Source organism: Clinocottus analis, unplaced genomic scaffold (assembly GCF_023055335.1).
Source record: "Clinocottus analis isolate CAN_PGR_092001 unplaced genomic scaffold, fCliAna1.0.p SCAF_14, whole genome shotgun sequence".
Lineage (NCBI taxonomy): Eukaryota > Metazoa > Chordata > Actinopteri > Perciformes > Cottidae > Clinocottus > Clinocottus analis.
In genome coordinates this window covers 15885653-15908953 of record NW_027175865.1, presented here as the reverse complement: position 1 = coordinate 15908953, position 23301 = coordinate 15885653, and the positions used below count along the sequence as shown (strand labels likewise).

At 42.9% G+C, this 23301-nt stretch overlaps 1 pseudogene; it reads right to left on the bottom strand.

The window, feature by feature from the left end:
* Positions 1 to 15778: 15778 nt before the first annotated feature.
* Positions 15779 to 22482, bottom strand: LOC137784916 (CMP-N-acetylneuraminate-beta-galactosamide-alpha-2,3-sialyltransferase 1-like; annotated as a pseudogene).
* Positions 22483 to 23301: the final 819 nt, after the last annotated feature.

Here is a 23301-nt window from a genome sequence, read left to right as displayed (position 1 = left end):
CGGTGGTGGACTTCCAAGGTCTGTGAAAGCTTGTGGTGCCAGATAAAGCTTTTGTCTTTGCTCCGTTGTCAATATGTTTCCATGATCTCCATCTTACAGTCTCCCCGGCTGCATAACCAAATAAACAAGCGATGTCTTTGTAAATAAAATCAGAGACGATATCCCTCTTGGCGTTTCTGAGCTCCTCGAGCGGCTGTCAGGGAGCTGCGTCTGGCTTTGGCGGGGCCGGACGAGCGCTTCCTGCTCTCCATTAGAGCTGTCAGCTCCACTGAGCGGCTCTCTTTAATCACTTCAAATATCATTACACACCAGGAATTTTCAAACCCCTCAAGAGCAACAGAGAAGACAAAGGCACATCACAGCGATGCCCTCCGAGAGCTTTTTTTAACAATATTTTTATGGGCTGGCAGCCGGAAACGCCAAAAGCACTAAATTGTCACTTTTTTTTTTCTTTTTTTTTCCCCCCTGACAGAACGCACCGACTGTTTCGGTGTGAAGCGGCTAAATGGGAAAGATGAAGTAATGTTAATTTATTACCGTAAAGTCACATTGAGTTTGACTGCTGGTTTGCCGCTGCATTCACGTCACATCCTCCGAGCCGAGAGTCTGACGTGACGGAGAGAGCGCTCGCGACGGAACGATCAAACACTCAATTTTCTGCTTGTCTGATATTCCAATGTCAAAACTGCTTGCTGGGCTGACCACCCACTGGAATAACGATGGGTCCGCACACTGAGGGTCTCTGCAGACGACCACTTTTCTGTATCGTCTTCTTCCTTGTGTCATTCTCTCTCCGTCTTGTATTTACACACTTCCCAAACCCAGGCGCTCCCGCGAAAACCCCACTGTTGCATGTGCTGCTTGCGATTGCTCCGGTATTGACCTTTGACCTTCTCTGAGGTCACCAGTCGGGAGGTTGAGGAGCTCGCTGATGCGGTAGCTTTGCTCCAGGGGCTTATGAGCTCCAACATATACGCTCTGTTATTTATTCAGCAGCAGGGTTGAAAACTTGCACCGGCGTTTTCTTTTCTTCTTTTTTCTTTTTTTAATTGGAGAGGTCAAAAGTCAAAAAGAGAGGTTTGTGTGTGGCGGAGACAGGAAGCTACTTTTTTCCTTGTGTTTTTTTCAGCAGCTTTTAAAATACTCTTTTCTTTTTCAGTGTGGTTTTGAACACAAAACAGGAACTCTTTGACATGTTGGGAGCCATTAATAGGCCAGCTTTTATTCCATTCTGTGTGTTATTACTTTGTATTACTTGTATTTGTTATTACTTTTTTTACATACGTGACATTTCAGAGACCACTCTCCCCACAAGCTCCCCGTTCACAGCCGCACACGTTTGTTTAAGACACTTCTTCAACTAACGCTAACGTCAGGTCATCCGGGTCAATGTCAGACGGACAGAGCAATTGTTTTTTTTTAAAAATATTGCGAAAGTTCACAAAAGTCCAGTGAGAGGAGACGGGTCAAACCAACACAGGACGTTTACCCAGGATGCTGCTGTGTGAAATCAAGTCAGCGTTTACTTATTTCACTGTTTTGTAACTTCAGAACTTTACTAACTGCAGTTTCGTAATAAGCGGAGTTACTTTACGTGACAACGTTACCTGTTTTAATCGAGACCACAGTCTTTTGTTGCCTGAATCTAATTCAAGTGTTTAGTAAGGTAAGGTCACGACGGCTGGGGTGCTTATGAATCCACGTTTTTATTCGTGGCACGTAAGAATACGCTCAATCTTCTTTCAGTTGTTCCTGCTTTAATCGAGAGCTGCTGCGGGTAAATGATGAATGTCACAATGTCTGACTGACGATCACCTGTCAAAGGCGCTCTGGGGTTGTTCTCGTCAAGAACCGGAGCTCGCGATATCCGTTACCTCTGTCCTCTTCAACCTTTGAGGGACGAAGGCCCGTGTTTCTGTGCGAGAGGACATGGCTCCGGCATCAGGCGGCGCATCCCTCTCTGTCTCCGCGGGGCCTGCTGGGACCTCTTAGGTGACAGCGTCACTCGAGCTGAGGTTGAGGGCTTCCTCCAGCCGGCTGCTTGGCTGCCTGCCTGCCCCCTCTTCCTCCGAGCTCAGTGGACATTGATCCCCCTCAGCAGCGACACCGTGTCCCAGGGAAGGGTAAGCAGATCCACCTCGTTGCCTCCAACAATCATTCGGCCCCTGTAGGGACAGGTCGTGGTAAATTAATAGTGTGCTTGCAGCGACTAGATATTGTTAATGTATTTGCTATTGATGGAGTGAGATAACATGAGTAGCTTCAGCCTTACTTAACACAAAACATAAATCCTCCAAGGCCGTGGAAGAGGAGCGGTATGGGCGGTGAATTATTTCAAAGCTTTTTGCAAAGTTCAGCACAGACGCCTGCATTTAATTTATGTGAATAAAACCACGGGCGCTGTAAGACCACTTCAACCTATTGATTTCCACATAATATCCATCATAAAACCACAGTGTTGCATAGATACAGGACTATTTTAGAAGACTTGTTTTCATTCAGCGTTTGTTTAGCTTTTTTTTTGTTAATTGAACAGTAAAGTGGCAAACATCCTTTAGTGAGGACAAGTGGGGCAATTATCCCCTCAAAGTCACGGAATCTTTTTTTTATTGACTAGATTAAAATCTTAAAAGCAAAAATTGAGAATACAAAATGGAGCCTTCACTTTATGATTGAATGTTTTCGCCTATTCATTATCCACGCGACGATGAAGAAAAGTGCTGAAATTGCCCGCCTGCTGTGTCTTTAGTCTCATCCTCCCCGTACTTTACCCTTGTTATTCTTTGTGGCGCATTGAATGAGTTCACACTGACAAGCGTGTCAAACCGCAGTGCAGCTGTACCCGGACGGTGAACACCATGAAGGTCAAAAGGTTGAATGTGGCTCGCTGGACACTTCTAACCCTCACAGGTCTCCATCTTGGCTTTGTATAGCAGCAAGGAAGTGACCAACAAACGTGTAGAAATGATGGAGGCAGCTGCACATTTTACACCCAACAGGAGGCACACAGGCATGTCAAAATAAAAAAAAGCAGTTGAGCAAACACAAACACAAATACAGATATTTTCCCCATCGATAAGCTGTTGCAATTTGCCATTTAAAAGCCTCTCGATGTCAAAACGCAGCAGGTAAACCACCTGTTTACTAGACCACCTCGCACTCATTTTCACATTGCTAGTCATTCAGTTCATCAAAGGTGCCCTTTACCTAAAACCTGGTGTCATAATCCACTTGATCTTTCACAAGAGCTGTCCCATATGCTACCTTTACGCCGGCTAAACCCACTTTGAACTTTTGGATTTGACAGGCTTTGGTGTGCTGTAACGGGACTTATGAGACTGATCTATTTTTTAACTTGCGCTCAGACCAAAGGAAACGAGAGCTCCCGGGAGGTCCATCACGTCCCACATTTTTCCAATGAATAAAAAAACAAAATCTACCGAAAACTTTGCACGTTCAGTCACAAGATTACATATGAAATGTATATAGATGATATAAAGTCACAATCTCCTATGAAAATAAAGAGGACTTCAATTACATTTCGTGGGAAACACGGGACACGAACAGCGATCTCCTTGGTGAAAGTCTTGGTTTTGTTTCACCCATCCAGCCACTAAAACACATTGTGCCACGTCAAAAAACAAGCATACTGTATCTCTCTCCTCTCCCTGCCCTCATGTAACGCATTTTCTTTGAAGGAGAGTGAAGGGGACGCGACGCTGAAAGAGGAGGAACGTCTCGGCTTTTATCCAATCACATGTAATGGTTACAATCACCCCCCTGTATAAAAAAAGCTCTCACAGTCCTCGTGTGACGTGTGATTGTGTGGCGTTGCTGTTGTTCACACATGCGGCCGGACCGGCAATCAACCAATTATGGTATGCGAAGAAGAAATTGCATATATCACTGTTGTTGCCTAGTAACTCAGCCTTTAGGATGAACACAACAATGTTTCCATCGCAGATGAACAGATAAGATACACAACGATGTCGCCGGCGGCACGGTGCCGCGGTGCTCGGCATTGTTCCCTCGCAGCGTAACGTCCCGGCTCTCTATATGCGCGCGTGGGTTCTCCCGTTTCCAACGACAAGCACGTCAGCTAAATTGAATAGTCCTCAGGTGAGAATGTGCTCCATTCGTCTCTTTGTGTGAGTGTGTGTGTGTGTGTGTTAGGTGTGTAGCAGACATGGCGTTCACTTCCATTTTGCTCAGTGAACGCTGGAACGGGCAACAAACCCTCGACACACTGAACAGGATGCGTCGAGGAGGGTTGAATGGTTTATTCATTTTTCAGACGTTATTAAATAGCACTTAAACTACACAAACAATAAGAAAAACAGTGGAGAGGTTTGAGTCGCGTGATCAAAATTGGCAGTGGAGTTTCTATTTCCAGGAAGGAAACTCAACCTTTCTTTCGAGGGAGGAATAAACAATCAATGTACGGATATGGAGTTGCAATAATCAGGGTCACTGGTGTGCGACATGCAAAAACACAAAAGGCCTCATGCGGCAACATTTTCTTAGTTTTTCCTCGATTTTCTCATAATTTTCATAAAAACATGTGAAAGGTCAACTCCCGATGCATCACACATTCTGAAGCATCTCAATCTGCTCTCACACAGGTGTGCTGAATAAAATAAATTGAAGACATGTTTGTTTATTCTTAGCAAATAGCATCCCTACTGTATGAGGGCAGGTGTTACGCTGTGTGCAAATGCTGCGTGATCGCACAAGAGTTACAGGAAATTAAACACCGAGCAAGCATTCAGAAGCTGAACGCACGCAGTGTCATGTAAGGGAATGGCTATAATCCAATCATTGTAATTACTCTACAATCAAAATTTCATTTATATGATGTTCATGCTCAAATCTAAAAATGTGTCTTTTGTATTCCAAAGTCTACCAAACACTCAATAGATTACCATTGTGGGTTTTTTTGGCTGGTTGAGTTAAGCTGATCTAGCAGCCGCCTGCATTTTTCACCAGCGGCCATCTTGGATTTTGAGGTTGGTGTTCGTGGGGTTTATCCGACTTTACGATTTCCTGTTGGAAATTTCAATTTTGGGAATTCAAAAATTGCAACTTCCCATTTCAAATAATCCTCAAATCAGGTAAAAACCGTAGATGCATCATTGGCGTCTTGTTACGAGTTCTCTCGACCGCCCAAAAATGAGAACACATTCTCAGATAATGTGTAGTCACAAAATTAGAACAAATTGCGGATTCAAAAACATGAGTAAGTTTGTTCGCATATCACTTCTAGCACCAACCCCGCTCTATCCATCCTGCAATATTCTACTAAATGACGTAAACCAATAGTTATTAATTCAAACTGGACATCGACTTAAAGCCAAGAAGAGCAAACATATTATATTACCAAACAAACAAACACTTCATGGGCATTCAGGGATAAAATGTAGAAAGGCCAGGAATTGTAGCTGGCTTTAATCATTTGGGTATTATGAATTATTGTAACAAAGTCCTTTCAAATTTGACAAGGATTACACTCGTGTAAAGGAAAAACAGTCCGCAGAGTCCCCATGTATACACGCAAGAACACAGCTTTAGTTCACTTCAGAGCTGAAGATGCCTCTAATTAGCTGTACATGAGTTAACAACAGAAAGTTGCACAGTAAAATGAATCCAAATAAATATTTGTCTCCTCAGTGACTCTCCTCGCTCACAGGAGGGTAAATAAAAGTGGATAATGAGCTCTGATTGCTTCCTCCGTTGTGGACTCTGCAGCTCTTTGTTCAACCCGTTTGGAATGAGTTGAAACCGCGTCAACGCTGTAAACGCTCGTGCAACTCTGTCCTCGGCGTTCCCAGTTGGAAACCAGTGCCGTGCTGGTGTTCCTGTGTGACGTGCACTTTGTGTCGTATGATGCACGTCTTGTTTCCCATCTCATTACAAAATGAACTGTGTCTGTTTAGCTCAGAGCACCTGTTATCAATCATTGGCATACAATAAAAGCTTTCGTCCCTGGATTAATATTTAATATATGAATTAAGGGCAGAAAAACGGAGGGCTTATATTTCAGTTATCCCAGCGAGCATTCGCCCACAGAGAAGAAAATGCAGACTGAATGTGCTCCAATGCGCTCTGAGCTGCAGCGAACACAACTTATCCACACCAAACTTTCTAAAAACCAATGCCTCTAACCTGAGATGACCCTATTAGTTTTTATTTACACAGTTGGATCGTTACATAAAAGGTAGAATAATGCCCAGAACCCCCAAAAAAATCCATATTTTGGGAGCGAGAAAGTGATCAAGTCTGTCAATGAGGCACACAAACTCCCCCAAAGAGTCAGTGAGGCCCAGTAAAACCATCCAGATGCACTTTTCACTGGAACACAGGTCCCTGAAATGGTAACGTGTTTAGTTTGTAAATCACATGTTGTGATAATATCCAGAAATCTATGCTTCTGCTTTTTTTCTCACAATAATTGAATGTATTTCTCTGTCATATACATACATTTTGAGCAAAATGCAAGAGAGCAAGATTACATTGCTTTATGGTATTTGATGATGACCATCATATTGATGGCTTCTTTGTATAATCATGAGTGCTTCTGCTGAGAAATGTCCTTCAATAAACCTTTTATTAACAAAGTTATTTTCAAACATTCTCTTTTAAAATGTTGCTACAGTATATTTCATTTTATTTATAATACAGCGTATTTTATAATAGAATTGTTTTGGAAAACATCTGCCATATATATATATATATATATATATATATATATATATATATATATATATATATTCCTACCTCTTTAACAGTGCTGTTGCTTATGAATCTGTTCACATCTCAAAAAGGAGACTGTTCCACTCGGCTGCACAGAGAAAATCAGTCTCTCTCATAATAGCTCTGGGCAATTTCAGACCACACAGAATGACAAGGGAATCAATTTTCCTGGTTAGGTTATAGATGGATTTTCTTCGCTGGGTCCTTTCATAAGAAATAACTGAGATATGTTATATGAATTATTAAGAAATCTTCAGCAGTGTTACACACTGAGCGCTACACGACTATTCTGAAACCTAATGAATATTGTTATTATTTTACATTCAGAGAGAAATTTAGGAATTTGCATTTGCTGATCTTGCTTTACGTTCTCCCCCAACCCCCCGAAAAAAAGAAGAAAAAAAAGCGGGCACTGGGAGTTATCTCGCAACACATGCATGTGCACTGCATATTAAATAGTGAATAAATGTCCTGTAATCCATCACAAGTTCATAGTTAACTTGGCTCGGCTGAGTGAAGCGGAGCCGGAGAGCAGATGGATCCAGCCTGACCTCATGTGGAGGAGAACGGACAAAGCAGTTGACGAGAACTGCAGCATATAAAGGTTTGCTGCTTTGCTTGTTTCTCTGCTAATATCAGAAGGTTAAAGTCCATGAGCAAGGCACTTAACCGCTGCATGTTCCATGGATGGTACAATTGAAGCTCAGACTAGTGGCCTCGCATATATTATAATATATTTCTTGTGAAGCGTAAAGAAACATGCGAAAAAGAGTCAAACTGTATTAAGATAATGAATGCACTTCTTCTTAAGGTAAGATAATGCTTTATTAGTCCCTCAGCAGCATTGATCACAAGTAAATACAAGATACAAAATCAAGTAATATAGATAAACAGTACAACACTAATAAAACAAAATAAAACAGTAAGATCAAGATGAAATATACAGATGGAATAAAAATAAAATGTGTATAAAAGCACTTAAACGTATTAGATATTGCACCAGGTGAATGAATTAAAGTGTTCAAATGTGTGAACACATAAACATACTTGTTGTGGTGGATAAGGACCTTTAACCCAGCGGCACATTAGCCGGCAAATGCTCAAAGCTAAACAAGGTGTTTGTCACATTTCAGCCAGGTGCCACGTCGCAGTGATGTTCATTTTTAGTGATGGCCAGCTGGTTATTGACAGAGCGCATAACCGCGTTGGACTGTCCGAGTCCCTGAAGCTCCGATTCAACCAGACGGCGGCCTCTGGAAGCTAAAGCAGAGGCGAGGCCGCAATACACATAACAAATCCCAATAATCACAAGCTGTTATGAGATATGCAATTTGTTTATAAAATAGCTATTTATTTATTTATTTCCAGTTGAGGACCTGACTTAATATGTGTTAACTCCGACTGTGAGTTCATTTACTTGGTGAGCTCATTGTGTTAGCTCAACATGTTAGATTTCACAAAAAAGCCAAAGATGGAGCTTAAATATGAGCTTAAAACAAGATAAAGCTATTTTTTTCTGCTGCATGTTTGCTACACTTTAGAACTAGACTTACACCGGCGGTGGTGTAAGTCTAGTTCTAAAGTGTTGGAAAATAATATACTATCAGGATCAATTGACCACTATTTTATGGTGGTGAGCCCACTATCCAATTTGTTCAAATATGCTTTACCTATTTTTTTCTGTCAATGTTTATGGTTTATTGTCCTTGCTTTTATTTTTTTGAACACTTATTTATAGAAGTTTTCAGATTAAATTACATCAAATAAGAGACAAGGAGACAATGACTCATTTAACATTATACAGTTGAAACTAATGAAACACTGAATAACAATTAAACATCTGCATAGCTATTAGGGGTGTTCAAACATATTCCGTAATTCTTAATACTATTTCTCTACTTTTCACATCCAGGTTTGTGCCCAGTACATCATCTCTCTTACCAGAGACCCCCAAGCCCAGCCATTGATTATATTATTGATATTATTCAGTATAGGAGTGTCATTGAGGGCTTGTGTGATTATATGTACATCAACGGACCGAGTTGGCACAGTATCTGCGCGCAGATTGTGGTGGGCCAGTCTGGACCAAAAAGTCCAGGGCCGAATTTTTGTCCCAGTCCAGGCCTGTGTGTGTTTGTCTGTGTGTTTTGTCATAATTAGCATATATAAGTAAGTAGTCAAAGGTCACTGTGACCTCACGGAGCACGTTTTTTGGCCATAACTCGAGTCCAAGTAGACGCTTGTGCCAAATGTGAAGAAATTCCCTCTGGGCATTTTTTTGTGACGCACAGACTCGACGACTTTAAAGATAGCAAACGCACAAGCTTGTGTCACAAATGGGAATGTTACGTACCATCAGAGGTAACATAGGGGATCTGAAAGCCTCTGGCGCTGTTTGCTTTGTTGGACTTAAAGTTGTTTCAGAGGCAAGGAAAGGACGCAAGTGAAGGAAACAGGGTGCAATTTAGGGAGCACTCCAGTGCTTCACGCTCATGTCTACTTCCTCGAGCACGCTTATAGCCGCACACTCAGGTGTACGAACCAAGGCCTTTTTAACAGTCTATTTTAGCTCGCACAAACAATTATTAATTTTTTAAAAATGTAAAAAGATAGAGAATTAATTTGCAATTGTTACGACAATTAGAGACAAATTGGGAATTTATCAAGTATTGTCCTTTTCCAGTCACATTGTGGAAAAAAATATTCTCAACTGAGCATCCGGATATCGTTTTTAAGAGAAAACACAATTAAATAAAATAGAAAACAAAATAGAAAATACTGTATAGATAGATTCAATAAATAAAAACAGGATGTTTCCCAAGGTGGTGAGTGAACTAGCCCAAACGCTGCACGCCAGGTGAACATACTCATTCATCTCATCTGAGATCAGAGAGACTAAACAAAAGTCTCTCTGAACGAGACTAAACATACTCATGTTTAGTCTTAGATCTCAGATGAGATGAATGAACATACTCATACTCATCTGAGATCAGAGCACCAGGGGTCCGGGCCCCTGAGAGGAGCCTCATCCTCTCAGGGGCCCGTGAGGTGAGCCTGCAGACAGCGTACTGCCCGACTCAGTCTTGAACCCGCATCGCCTGTGTGAAGGTCGCCTGCCTACATGGCCAGTCCTGTCCGGCCCTGGCAATATCCCAATTGCTGATTGTGAAATGCATTTCACATGAATAGAGATTGTAAATAAACTCTAAATAAATAAATCACTATATTTCCCTGACAGCAGCAGCCGCTTGCTTAAACTACCTGTGGATTGAGATTTAAAAAACTAAATATTTGATCAGTCTGTAACATATTTAAGAGTGTCATTGCCTCCACCAGAACATTGCTGTTATTATTCCCAATCAGGTGCCACAAACAGATCTTGAAACAACAACATAAAAGTACAAAAATAAACACAATGACAAAAATAGAATTGCAAAAAAAAATTGCATTACACGCTGTACTAACATGATGTAGTGATAATAATCAGTAGCAGGCTATATGTATATACCACTTCTGCTGCATGATGAGAAGATTACTTATATTTCTAACAGGTCTACTTCTTATTTACATACTTCAATACTTTTACTTCTACTTAAAACACATAGGATTGCTTTTTTCTTTTTTTTTGTCGTTATTGCATTTGCACGTTTACTTCCTCAACCTGTCAACTGGTTGCTTCACTCAAGCGTGAGGAAAAGGCCTCGTGTCACGTGCATTTGATTTAAACTTTAAATATATGTGCATCTTCACATACATAGCTGTAAAAAAAAACACCGTATTAAAATGGCTGAATGTCACGTCTCTGTCCACACGCAGCACAAGGTTAAACCCACATCCACGGGTCCATGGCTCGCGGGTGGGCGGGGGCTCTGTTGCCATGACGATGACGTCAGCGTTGGTGTCGAGTAACCAAAGGTCAAAATAAAAGACAAGTGAATGAAAAACGGAAGGAAACTTAACAGGCGGCGCAGAACCGGACAGAACAATCGCCGAAAAAACCTCCGACTCGAACTTCAAAAACTACCCGCTGCGGTCCGGGGGAATAATCGTGTTTTTGTGGTTGTTTTTTGTCTTTCTTCTTCCCTTCCGCCCCGGTAAGGAAACGTCAGACAGCAGAAGGTTAGGGTCACAGGCAAGCTAACGCTAAGCTAGCGTTGCGAGCTAGCTGGAGCCTAGGTCGTTGGCTACCAGGAGCGCCAGCTCGCCGCAGCACGTTGTTTGCCTTGGCAGGCTGCCCTGTATGCGGGAGACAAAGTTACTTTAAGCGGCTGGAAAGCAAAACAAACGCACTTAAATTACAATAGACGCGTGTCACCTCAGGCTGCAGAGCTATTTAAGTTAGCTTACCCCCTCCTCCTCCCCTCGGTGTTGCAGGATAGGACACAGCAGCTGGCCTTGCAGCAGGGGAACCGCTTCCCAGCTGTGTACCGTGACAGTAACGTCCCCGTTATACAGCGACACTCAAGTCTAATCACGTATCTATCTACCTGAACCGTGGTGTTAACGATAATCACCTTTTTAGCGCGCGTCCTCACAAAGTTCATACCCCACGGCAAGCTAGCCCGTTTAATCGTTGCAAAAGCAGTGGGAATAAGTCTAGATCAACAAAGTTTTTCTTGTTTTGTTTTATTGACTCCTAATTCATAGAAAACACGTGGCAGTTGCGTATAAATCGTTAGACTGTGCAGAGAGCGTGCGGGTGAATACATTTGGTGCGTTGTCATTGAAAGTCGTCCTCAGCATCAGCACGTTCAAGCCGGTTAGACTCACACGAATGAGGTCGCGCTAACTTCTCCTCTGCATTTGTTTGTTTTTAGGAAAATGCAAGACAATGACGCCTTTGACAGTGGAATCTGGATTCACTACAGATGACATCATCTACAGTGGCAGTCAGTGTGTCATCATGGTCAGATGGCCTTACTGTTTCCTGCCCTCAGAAGCCCCAGCACAGTGTTTAGCGTACAGTATACCTCATAGGGATATCTAGGGCAAGATGTTCCTGCTGTTTAGATGTCACATTACTTGTTAAACATTGTGACTTTGTCTCTGGCTGTGCACATTGTGACTAAATGCACAAGGTGGTCTGGGGCTGTAAACATCCCCGACTGGAAGCTGTTTATCTGCAGAGCTTTCAGTCCGATGTTTGCTGCCGCCGACTGCCTCCAGCTCCACAGAAACGAAAGCGTGAGCTAAATGTCCCGTGTCCATTCGTCAGACCTATCTGTGAAGGTTGTAGTTCTAATATTAAGAGTAGTGGTTGTAATTAGGCCATGTAGGTCACGTTTGAACCCCTGTTTTGTTTTGGTGGCCCTTATCCTCAATATCTGTTGTTCAGACTCAGTTTGTGTAAACATCCTACACTCAGCTGTAATCAATTGCAGCAGAGGCTGAGAGAAGGTTGTTTACTTGAACTGGTTGGAAGTGACACGGACATGAAGCGGGCCTGAGCGAAGGGCATCTACTTCAAGGTCATGCATCAACGGTTGAATCAATAAACGACAACGGCAAAAATAGATGCGCATTTTAACAAAAATCTGCAATAATTTTGTTTATCACGCCCTCTTAAACTTATAGACGTGTTTTTGTTCTTTTTTTTAAACCACTTTAAATATAAACCGGATGACTTTTGGGACAAATCTGAGAAATTGATGTGAATTTGAGACGCCATCTTGGGCTTTGAGAACTTTTTTTAGTTTGACATAAATAAATGCCCTAATGATTAGTTTAATAATAGTAATGAACAAATGTAAACGTGCAGTGTCTTGTGATCTTGTTACCTCAAATAAGACGTGTGAAAGACATGGAAACATTGTTTTATAGTTAATAAATGGCACAGGTTACCACTACAAGTAGGAAAAGCAACAGAGCAGAGGATATAAAAGATAATTCATGGCTTGTTTTCAGTGAATGGGCTGCAGTTCATCTCCATCAGATTTCCTCTTCCCGCTTTCAAGTTGACCTCTTAAACATAGTTCTTAAAATAGCGGCCCAGCGGGGGCCCAACAGTCTATTTTCTGGATTTATCCATTTGTCAGCGAGAGTAGGTAGGTTAGTGAGAAAAAGAGTTTATTTTTACCATAATCTGTGGCATCACATGTGCCAACTGCGACAAAGAAGTCAAAGGCTTGTAAACTTTAATATCTTACATATTAATGGTATTGTTCAGTCACTTGTTAAGTTATAGTTAAGTTGTGTACAGCTTTAAGAAATTTTGTAAAAACATATTTAACATTTCATGTTATGTACTGTAAGTGTCTTGAAAAATGTTGAAAGCTAATAAAACTGAGCATATCACAACTTAATGCCTGAACATATTTTTATTTTTGGAACTTTATAAGTACTATCGACCAACTGACAATGATACGTTAATTCATGAAATGTTTCCCATAAACCATATGTAGAATAACCTCACGGTGTTGTGATATAGTTTAGTTGATGAAATACACACTTTCCTGAATGTGTTAGGAATGGTAAAATTAAAAATGTTTTACATTTACAAACTATAAATATATATTTATGTATTAAGTCTCTTGGACTGTAAGAAAATCTTTACATTTAACTTTCTTCTTTTTAAAAAAAAAAAAATAATAATTCCCTGTGTCCATTTTTAAGTTAACACATCTGACCATGTTGTATGTTCAACAAGCTGAAGTTATAAATGACATGCACTCTCAGTATTCACCACTAGATGTCAGACTTGTGCTTCTATTTGATCAGCAGTGCACTTAAACTCACTGCCGTGCTCGAGTTACGGTCTGCAACACTAAAAACTTCACAGGTGGAATTTATCACCTGATTGCGCCTCACGCATAACAAACACTGGCGGCCACACACATCGTCTTTAGTCCATGTGACAAATTACAAAATAGTACTGGGAAACTTTCCTGTACATGAAATGCAGAACATGGGAGTTGAACTGGATCCAGTGTCTCTCGTCTCTAGAAAGTACATTAATCAAATCCCAGAATTGTTCAAAGTCTTGTATTCTGTGAAAGGAAAATATCTCACTTCAGTGATTCCCTGCAGTCCTTGCAGCTTATCGATGCATCTGTCCCTGTTCCTCTAATACGTTTCCTTCTGAATCTCCTTTCACTCTGTGTGGGCTTAGTGTTGAAGGGGCTGTGTGACGGTGAGGTTGCAGAAGCCAACAGAAACTGGTTCGTCCTTTCTTTTTTTAATAAAGAACATTCCTTAAAACATTAAAAACAGTGAAGTAAAAAGTAGAATTAAAGTTGCAGTGCAGTTTAAAGAAATAAAATGCATTAGTGAGATGCAGAAATTGATTAATATCCTCGAATCTGGTTCAACTGCAGGCAAGAGAAAACAAACAAACTTAAATCTTGATTTAAAGGAGCTGAGGGTCTCAGCAGACCTGCAGCTTTCAGGGACCTCGTTCCAGAGAAGTGAAGCAGGAAAGCTGAACGCTGCCTCCATGTTTAGTTCTGACTCTTGGAACAGAAAGTAGACCAGAACCAGACGACCTCAGGGGGTCTGATGGTTCATCAGGTAGCAGCAGATCACAAACGTATTTAAGCTCTTTTCTCTGCTTTATAAACCAGCAGCAGGATTATAAAGTCAATTCTTTCTTGGACAGGAAGCCAGTGCAAAGACCTCAGAACTGGAGGGATGTGATCCACTTTCCTGGTCTCAGTCAGGACTCGAGCTGCAGCGTTCTGATTGGCTTCTTACAAACGCACCGATCCAATCATCCGGGTCAGTCCATTTAAGCAGGTGTGCTGCAGCGGCGCCAGTCTTTCCAGGATCTCGGCTGCAGGTAACTCACAAAGTTGTGAGCGCTCATCTCCACACATCTACTTTGCGTGCGCTCAATACAGACACGGGTCAGACTCCTGCTTTTGGTTCTCTCCAAAAGGTGTCCACTGCAGAGATCCTCACCTCCCATTGGACCTGTCACGCCCGCATCTTAACCCGTCTTCATCGTATCACACACGGAGGTGCACGAGGAGCTTTGTATTTGCCATTCTTTCCTTCTTGTGAAATGATGCCTCTGTGTTCTGCTCGTTCCCACGTGGCCCAATGCATTACTGTTTCTTTATTTATTAAATGTTTGTGTTAACCGGTTTGGCACAAATGTACAGGCGTGTATGTGCGGGTGTTTGTAGATCGTAATGTGTGATGTACATTTCTCCTCTCACCTGTAATGCTATTTCTCAATCAAGAATGTTTTAGTGCAAGTATTTGGAGACAGCGGCCGCACAGATGTCTATCTATGATAAAATAATCTGGTTTTATGAGACTTGACTCAACAGGGCCGTCTCTTTTTAGAAGTCATGACTCTGTTACGCAAGATAATCCACAGACCTTGTTATGAGCAGCATCTTATATCAACTCTTACCAAAACAGCTGATTTTAGATAATGAAGAGCATGACAGGTACAATTATTTTGGGGTAAACTGTGCCTTAGCAGTGACATGTGCAGTACCACGTACTGAAGAATAATACCAGAAGCAAAACTCAAGAAAGTGCTCAAGAAATCCAAAGAATGTAGGCAAAAACGTTTTAAAGTGAAACACATTTAATAAGGTCGATACTTAATAACCCAACAACCCCAAACTGTTTTGTTCAATGGAAATTTGTATCCATAACTTTTAGTTTACTTCAGTTATAAGAACATTGTTGACACAATGTGAAGGCATATATAGTATAGATGTATATAGATCATTGATATCATTTCAGAGTGTTTCTACCATCTGTAACACAGGTAAGCAATCCATCACTACTTCTTAAAAATTGACATTTCATTAATTAAAATGGATGTCAAATGTTCAAAAAATAATTGTCTGTTTAAACCTCTGAAAACTCTCTCTTCATGTACATCTACGAACCTTCCAAAGGTCTTTTTAGGTGGAAACATTAGAAACACAGTCAAAGGACTTAACAATCGATGCTGTGTATTGTAAAAAAACTCTTGTGTTGAAAATACAATTCAAGTTGCATTTTTTTCTATTTGTTTTCCCTGACCTCGTTACGCAACTTATGTTCACACAGAATTACATGGAAACACGGACAGGTTTGGTGAGTTAGTTAGAAGAAGGATCACCACCCTCTATAAAACGTGAGCGTTCGATTCTGATCGAGCTCCTGGATCATTGCGTACTCTACATCTCCAGGATGCCCTCCAGTTCTTAACCTTTTGTTTTTGAGTTCTTCCCAGTAATGACTCCAGTTTCCATCACTGTCTGCTCCATAACCAAACACATGGACCTGGGAAGACAAAGGCCAACGCATGGTGAGACAGATAATGTGGTAAAAGCGTTCCTAAAATCTCACTGAATAACAGGAGATTACACGCTTTCTCCTTCGTCATCATTGGCGTCCACTGGTCGATCATCAGTGTGTTACAACATTCTCTCAATCTAAAAGGAAACCTACCTCGTCACAAATATGCAGAGCAAGAACCAAAGCCATGAAGCCGGTGGATGGATAATGACCTTTCTTCTGCAGCCACACTTCATGAACATACCTCATGAAAGCTGGATTAAGCACCATCACCTGTTAGGGATTGAAACGTATTTTTTATTACCTTTTGAGCCAAGAAACTTTATTGATAAACGCATTCAGAAGAATACTCACCAAGTCCGTGTTGGCCTTGAGTCGTCTTTCTTTATATGAGCTGTCGGAAATAGCATGAAATGTCAAACACAACAATTTCAAATGATTGGATCATTTTCAAAATGATAAACGAGGAAAATTAAAAGAAAATTAAAGCAACAACTCAAACTGCAAATGAAAATGATTGCTCACATTCCTGTGTTGAGCGCCTTCGTAATCCACTCGAGATCCAGTATCTTAAATGGAAACAGCACAAGACGAGTGGTGTTGTCCAGATCCACAGCGCTCTTTGGGTACATGACATGATGAGTTGTTCTGGTCCCAACATCTGCTTCAAAGCCTTTGGTACGACCTCGGTTCATTCTGCACAGCACAAAGAATAATTCTCAACGATTTTCACTTTTACTTTCTGACATTGAGGAGAAAACAACATTCATGTTCGTCCCACCGTCTCAACCCATTTACCTGATGACGATGTCTTGGAAATCTATGAGAGGTCCGTAATGTGATTTCTTCAAATTCACAGAGTTGCCCACCACAGCACAAGTCCTGCAGCGGTCGGGTCTGGATGCTTCAACTTCAGCGCTGGTCGGGAACATCTGAAACATCCCGTTCACGGCTTCTTTGTAAGCACTGAAGCTGCAATTTTTACACTTTAAGCTCTGTCAGGAAAAACAAATATTTCTTACTATTAGACCACATGCATTGTGCAAAATGAACAAATTATCAGTCACTGTCACTACAGTGATTGATTTTTTTTAATATAGTAAAATGCACGAATGTTGTATTTTCCACTTAGTGAATGAAGATCATGGATGGAAAGAGCGTCAAGGTTAAATCTGCAGTCTGCTGAATGTATCTTAAGGTTGATTGTTGATTGTATATTTAAAGTTGCTCACTACACATGATTGTGTATAATGAGAGGTTGAAATGTGAATTAAAGTGCAACACGACCACGAGCATAGTAATTGCTCAGTGACATCTTCTGAATCATCTTTCATTGGACTCAGAATGAGATTCATCTGTTGAGTACATCTGCTAGAACGAGGGCTGCGCGGTGGTGTCGTGGCTCCTGTCAACCACCAGTGATGGCCAACGCTGAATGCGACTGTGTTTCAGTGGTGCGCAGGATCGTGTTTCAATCAGAAGATTGGCGGTTTGATCCCTGGCTCCGCTAGCTCATGTCGATGTGTCCTTGAGCAAGACACTTCACCCTAAATTGCGGCGTATGAATGGTTCATGATACTGATGTGGCACCTTGCATGGCAGCTCCTCCCATCTTTGGCTGAATGATGTTGTGCAGTGTTAAAGTGCATTGAGTGGTCGGAAGACTAGAAAAGCGCTGTACGGGTCCATTTATTTCACTTTTTGATCCTATTTTAAACTGCAGGTTGAGAGACACAACTTACCTTCCACCAGTTGAAATTATCCTCTGAGATATTGTGGTTTATTGAATAAAACGGTTCGGCAAATTTGCCAAATCGCTCCATAAACAACGGCTCATCTCCAGATAAACATCGGTCACAAGCGCAGGGTCTTTCCTTCATGAAGTATGATGAGATGTCTCCTCTCCAAAACACACAGGTGCTCGTCACACACAGCAGGAAAATGAGCGCTTTTGAATTAATCGTGGAGGTGTGATGCTTCTGAATGGGAAGCAATCTGTAGACAAAGTATGTGATGAGAATTTAGTCAGCGGTGGAATGTTAGTAGATTTACTCAATTTGTGATACTTGATAATGAACTAGTCCAATTCATCAGAACATATTGTATTTTCTACTACAGTACATTTATCTGACATGATAAATCCAGTTTGAACATAAACAGTTAAGTTTGGTCCTCCTGTGTCCAAATAAATCCCTTTTTTTTAAAAAAGACTTCAATTGTATTTGAAGTTTTATATTCAGAAATGTATTTTGCTATGTCGCTGTTTCATGTTTTCTCAAGGTGTTCATAAATAAATACCAATATATAATATTGGTATTATATATACCAATACCCAGTCCTATAGTCCAATACCCAACCCTCACCTATGGTCACGAACTCTGGGTCGTGACCGAAAGAACGGGGTCGCGAATACAAGCGGCCGAAATGAGCTTCCTCCGTAGGGTGGCCGGGCTCAGCCTTAGAGATAGGGTAAGGAGCTCGGACATCAGGAGGGAGCTTGGAGTCGAGCCGCTGCTCCTTCGTATCGAAAGGAGTCAGCTGAGGTGGTTCAGCATCTAATCCAGATGCCTCCTGGACGCCTCCCATTAGAGGTTTTCCAGGCACGTCCAACTGGGAAGAGGCCCCGGGGAAGACCCAGGACACGCTGGAGGGATTATATCTCCCGGCTGGCCTGGGAACGCCTCGGGGTCCCCCAGAACGAGCTGGAAAATGTTGCGGGTGAGAGGGAAGCCTGGGTCGGTCTGCTGGGTGTGCTGCCACCGCGACCCGAGGCCGGATAACGGGTGGAAAATGGATGGATGGATGGATGGATGGTATTATATATACATATCATGAATAGTAGGCATGGACCACGATCCAGACAGCCATGATCCATCGCAGCAGGCAGGACAGGTTACAGACAGTCGCGGTCCATGAAAATTTGGGGCAAGGAAGCACAGCTCTTTAGAAGAAATAGAGTTAGTAATGTGCATTGAAGAGGCATTAATTCATCCAGAAGAAGAGATAGAAAAGGAGAGAGAAGCAAAGTGTACCCAAAGATGTCCCCCAGCAGTCTAGGCCTTTTGCAGCGTAGATAGAAACAGAAAAAAGAAAAAGAAACATACACTTTTATTAATCCCCTTGGGGAAATTCTTCTCTGCATTTGACCCATCCTTGATGGTGGACTTGATGAAGGAGCGGTGGGCTGCCCTGTGAGGAGCAACGAGGGGTTAAGTGTCGTGCTCAGAGACACTTTGACGTGTGAACTATGGGGGGACTGGGGATCGAACTGGCTACCTTGTGGTAGCGGGACGACCTCTCATCCCCCTGAGCTACAGCCACCCCCAAAAGGGGGCTGGACCGGGGCTCACCAGGGCTCACCTCAGCCGGCCCTAACTATAAGCACTATCAAAGTCTAAAGTCTACTGTTAATGAGGTGACTGTGTCTGCCCCCCTTGACTGAAAGTGGAAGCTGGGTCCACAGAAACCTAGAAACCTCCTACTGCCACCTCTGGTCTGTGGGTCTGTAGTTAGCCAATACCTCTGGATCAAGAATGGGCTTCTTATGAAGAGGTTTAATTACAGCCAGTTTGAAAGACTGTGGGACACGACCTGTTAGTAAAGACCCATGTATAATGTTTAATTGAGAGGCACTAATTAAAGGTAAAACTTCTTTAAGCAGCTTCGTTGGATCGGGGTCCAGGAGACAGGTAGAAGATTTAGAAGTCGAAACCACTGATGAACTGCCACCTCCTGCCAGATGAAAGGGACTCCAACAGGTTTAGAGTGGTCAGCTACAATCTGTCTTGTTGCTTTAGGGTCCTTGAAGTGAACAAGTCCTGGAGGGACGGCAGATCGCAGCCAATCACCCTCTCGGCAAATCGAATGATGCGCTGCAGCCACTGCCAAGTATGAGGGCCGGCTGTACCAGACGGTGATGGAGGAGCAGAGGATGGACTCAAGGATGGCGGTGTAGAAGTACACCATCATTGTCTTTGGCAGGTTTTTTTCAGCTGCCTCAGGAAGTACATCCTCTGCTGGGCCTTCTCTGAGCTCCCACTTGAGGTCTTGGGTTAAGGTGGAGTCCAGGAAAGGGAAGGACTCCACAGCGTCGACGGGGGAGTCACACCGGGTGAGAGGAGCTGGTGGGGTTGCATTCTTCCTGACATCCACTATCATCTCCACTGTCCTGAGATCGTTGAGCTCTAATGCTGTGTTCACACTGAATGCGACAACATTTGGCGACCAGATGACATGCGAAGTCAATGCACAGCTGCGTAGGAGCTGCGTAGACGCGACTTTTCCGGCGAGCGACGCGACAGACGCGTTTGAGGCGACACGAACAGCGAGTTTGCCGCGGGGCGAACAGAGCGTTGGACGCGACAGGTTGTCATGCGAGTTGAAATTTCCCAACTCCGGCGACAAAAACGCGCGAGTCGTAGTTGCGTCAGCCAATCAGCGTTGAGATGTTCCGCTCGTCGCCGCCGTCCTGTTGTTGAATCAAACTTCTGCAGGTGACAGCGGCCGTCATTCAGACGCTGTTGAGGGACTACGGATAATATTATGAACCCAGACACGATGGAGTCTGATGTTCTGACGTATGTGGAATTTAAACAACAAGTATAAAGCAGAACTAGTGGTTATTTCCATGGTGGATGACGGCTGGTTACCGTTGCAGTAAGCTAGCGGCACTTCCTGGAGTTGGTGAAATCCACCGAGCTGTGTGCGGCTACAGATGCTGTAATGAACCCAAACAGGGGGGCGTTTGATATTCCCACGTTTTTGTGACTTCCACAACAAGTATAAAGCAGAACTAGTGGTTATTTTTCTTTTGTAGTTTATAGTGTAAAAGATCGTTATTTTCCCAGAGAGAAGCTACGGAGATAAGCCACGCCCCCTTTGTGGCGGCTCGATTAGTCATGCTGCGTTTGGTGTGAACACACTTTTTTTGTTGCGCGACACAACTGACACGGTAGACGTGACGTGAAACATTTTGTCGCGTTCGGTGTGAACACAGCATAAGTTGTTGAGACGGCACCAGGTCACTAGGTGGTCAGTCTCCCACCTGAAGGCGGACTCGGCCTCACCGGAGAGGTTGAAAACAGAGCTCAAGTCCACAAACAGGATCCTGGCGTAGGTTCCTGGGGAGTCCAAGTGGTGGAGGATGAAGTGGAGGGCCGTGTTGATAGCATCATCTACAGACGTGTGGGCTCTGTAAGCGAACTGCAGTGGGTCCAGGACTGGGTCAGCGCTGGTTTTTCGGTGGGACAGAACAAGACGCTCAAAAGACTTCATGACCACAGATGTCAGGGCGATGAGCCTGTAGTCATGGGGTCCTGTGACTAAGCTGTTTGGGGTCGGGGATGATGGTGATGACCTTGAAGAAGGCTGATACAAGGCATGTCTCCAGGGAGGTGTGGAAGGTGTCTGTAAACATCGGGGACAGCTGATCAGCATTACATGTTATTTAGCTGCCACTTTTATCCAAAGGGTCTTACAATTTTGCTCTATAGACGGTACACAAAGCAACAGGGAGCCATTTAGGGTTAAGTGTCTTGCTCAAGGACAAATCATGGAGTAGTTGGGCATGCTAACCACTTAGCCACAGTCGCCCGTGTGGGCACAATGCTTCAGGGTGGAGAGGGAGACAGAGTCCAGGCGGGCTGCTTTTGAGGGGCTTGTGTTTCTGAAAAAGCCTTTTGAGTCTCTCTCCAGAGTCACTGGGCAGGGGCTGGTGGTCTGTGGCTGGTTCATGGAGCTGTGGGAGATGGCGTCAGGACTGTCCCGTTGTCTTTCAAATCTACAGTAGAACTCGTTCAGCTCGTCTGCCAGGAGTTTTAGGCTTGTAGTTGGTGATTTGTCTGAGGCCTCTCCAAACACAAGGTGAGTCACTTGCTAGGAGCTGGTGTACAGTGAGCTGCCTCTTCCTCTCTCTCTGAGCCCAGGCTTCGGTCGGTGTGGACTTGACCCTTTTGTCTTTTACTCAGGGTCCAGCTCCAGATATTCCTGCTTCCTCGTCCTGGTTTCTGGATGGGGTTTGTGCAGTGAGCAGGCGATAGACGCTGACTGCCGCTGCTGTTTGGTTTAAGTCACTAATCTACTCTTATTTATGGTTGTGTTTAGTTTAGTTTTGGTTTGCGTGGTTTTGTTTTGCATGGTGTTATGTTAGTTTGTTGAGTTTACCTTTTGAATTGTGAATTTGTATCTATAAGCATTAGATATATACTTGTTTTATTGTTTTTAACCAAGACGTGATGGGCGTCCTGTATTTTGTACCCTGTAAAAGTGTTTCTGGTTGTAATAAATGTTATAATCTTGGGGTAATCCTTGGTCTCGTTAAGTCATCCACTGCCACATACAAAACCTAAACCCGACCCGATCCTTGTCGCTGCCCGTTCTCACATGTAGTAAAATAGAAATTACAAGAAAGGAAGGAGCTGTTTTTGCCAAAAAAACTGAGTGAGAAGATTAAAAAATAAAGATACCTCAAGCAGCTCCAGGTCATCTTCCTCGTCCCCGTTGCTCGAGACCGTGACAAAAGAAAAAGTGAAAATAAACTCTTTTTTACTCCACCGTGTAGGCAACACAAGTAAAAAAGTGATCTACGTCTGTAGACTCGTTAAAGTCAACAGGACTAACCACTTTGACTGTTCCAGTCCAGCCCCTCTCTCTCACACACACACACACACACACACACACACACACACACACACACACACACACACACACACAGTTCATGCTTGTTCCAGGATAACCAGAAGAATGTGACAAAGGTGATGCTGTGGTTGCGTCGCGCGTTGCACTACTGTATTCATTTTCTCTATCAAACATTTGTAATTACAGCTTGACCTGCAATGGAAAATGCTTGAAATGAAATGTTGCTCGTTACAGCTATAACTACGGCAAAACTCTCAAATCTCCTCAGGGCAGTTATGTATTAATAGCACTGGCTCTGAAAGCGCCTGGGGGTCTCATTTATAAATCAGTGTGCCGGATCCACACTACAGGTTGGCAAAATGCACGTAAAGATTAAAATATTCTGATTTATAAAACCTTGTGTACACCTCCCAGCGCGCCATTACCTTTAATAGATCCTCAATCAACCTGTAAACGTGCTCGGTCGGTTCAGCCTCTCATCTCGTGCTTGACACGTTCACATTCAACCATAAGTGGCCAATGAGGAGCCTCATGAATGTTGACGCTCAGAGCGCGCTGTACTTGGTGGTATTTCAGATTAGATTAGAAAGAAAATGACCCACAGTGACAAACTAATTCCTCCTGTCGCCTCACCGTGCCAATCTCCACCACATGCGCATAAGTGTGTATATAAGC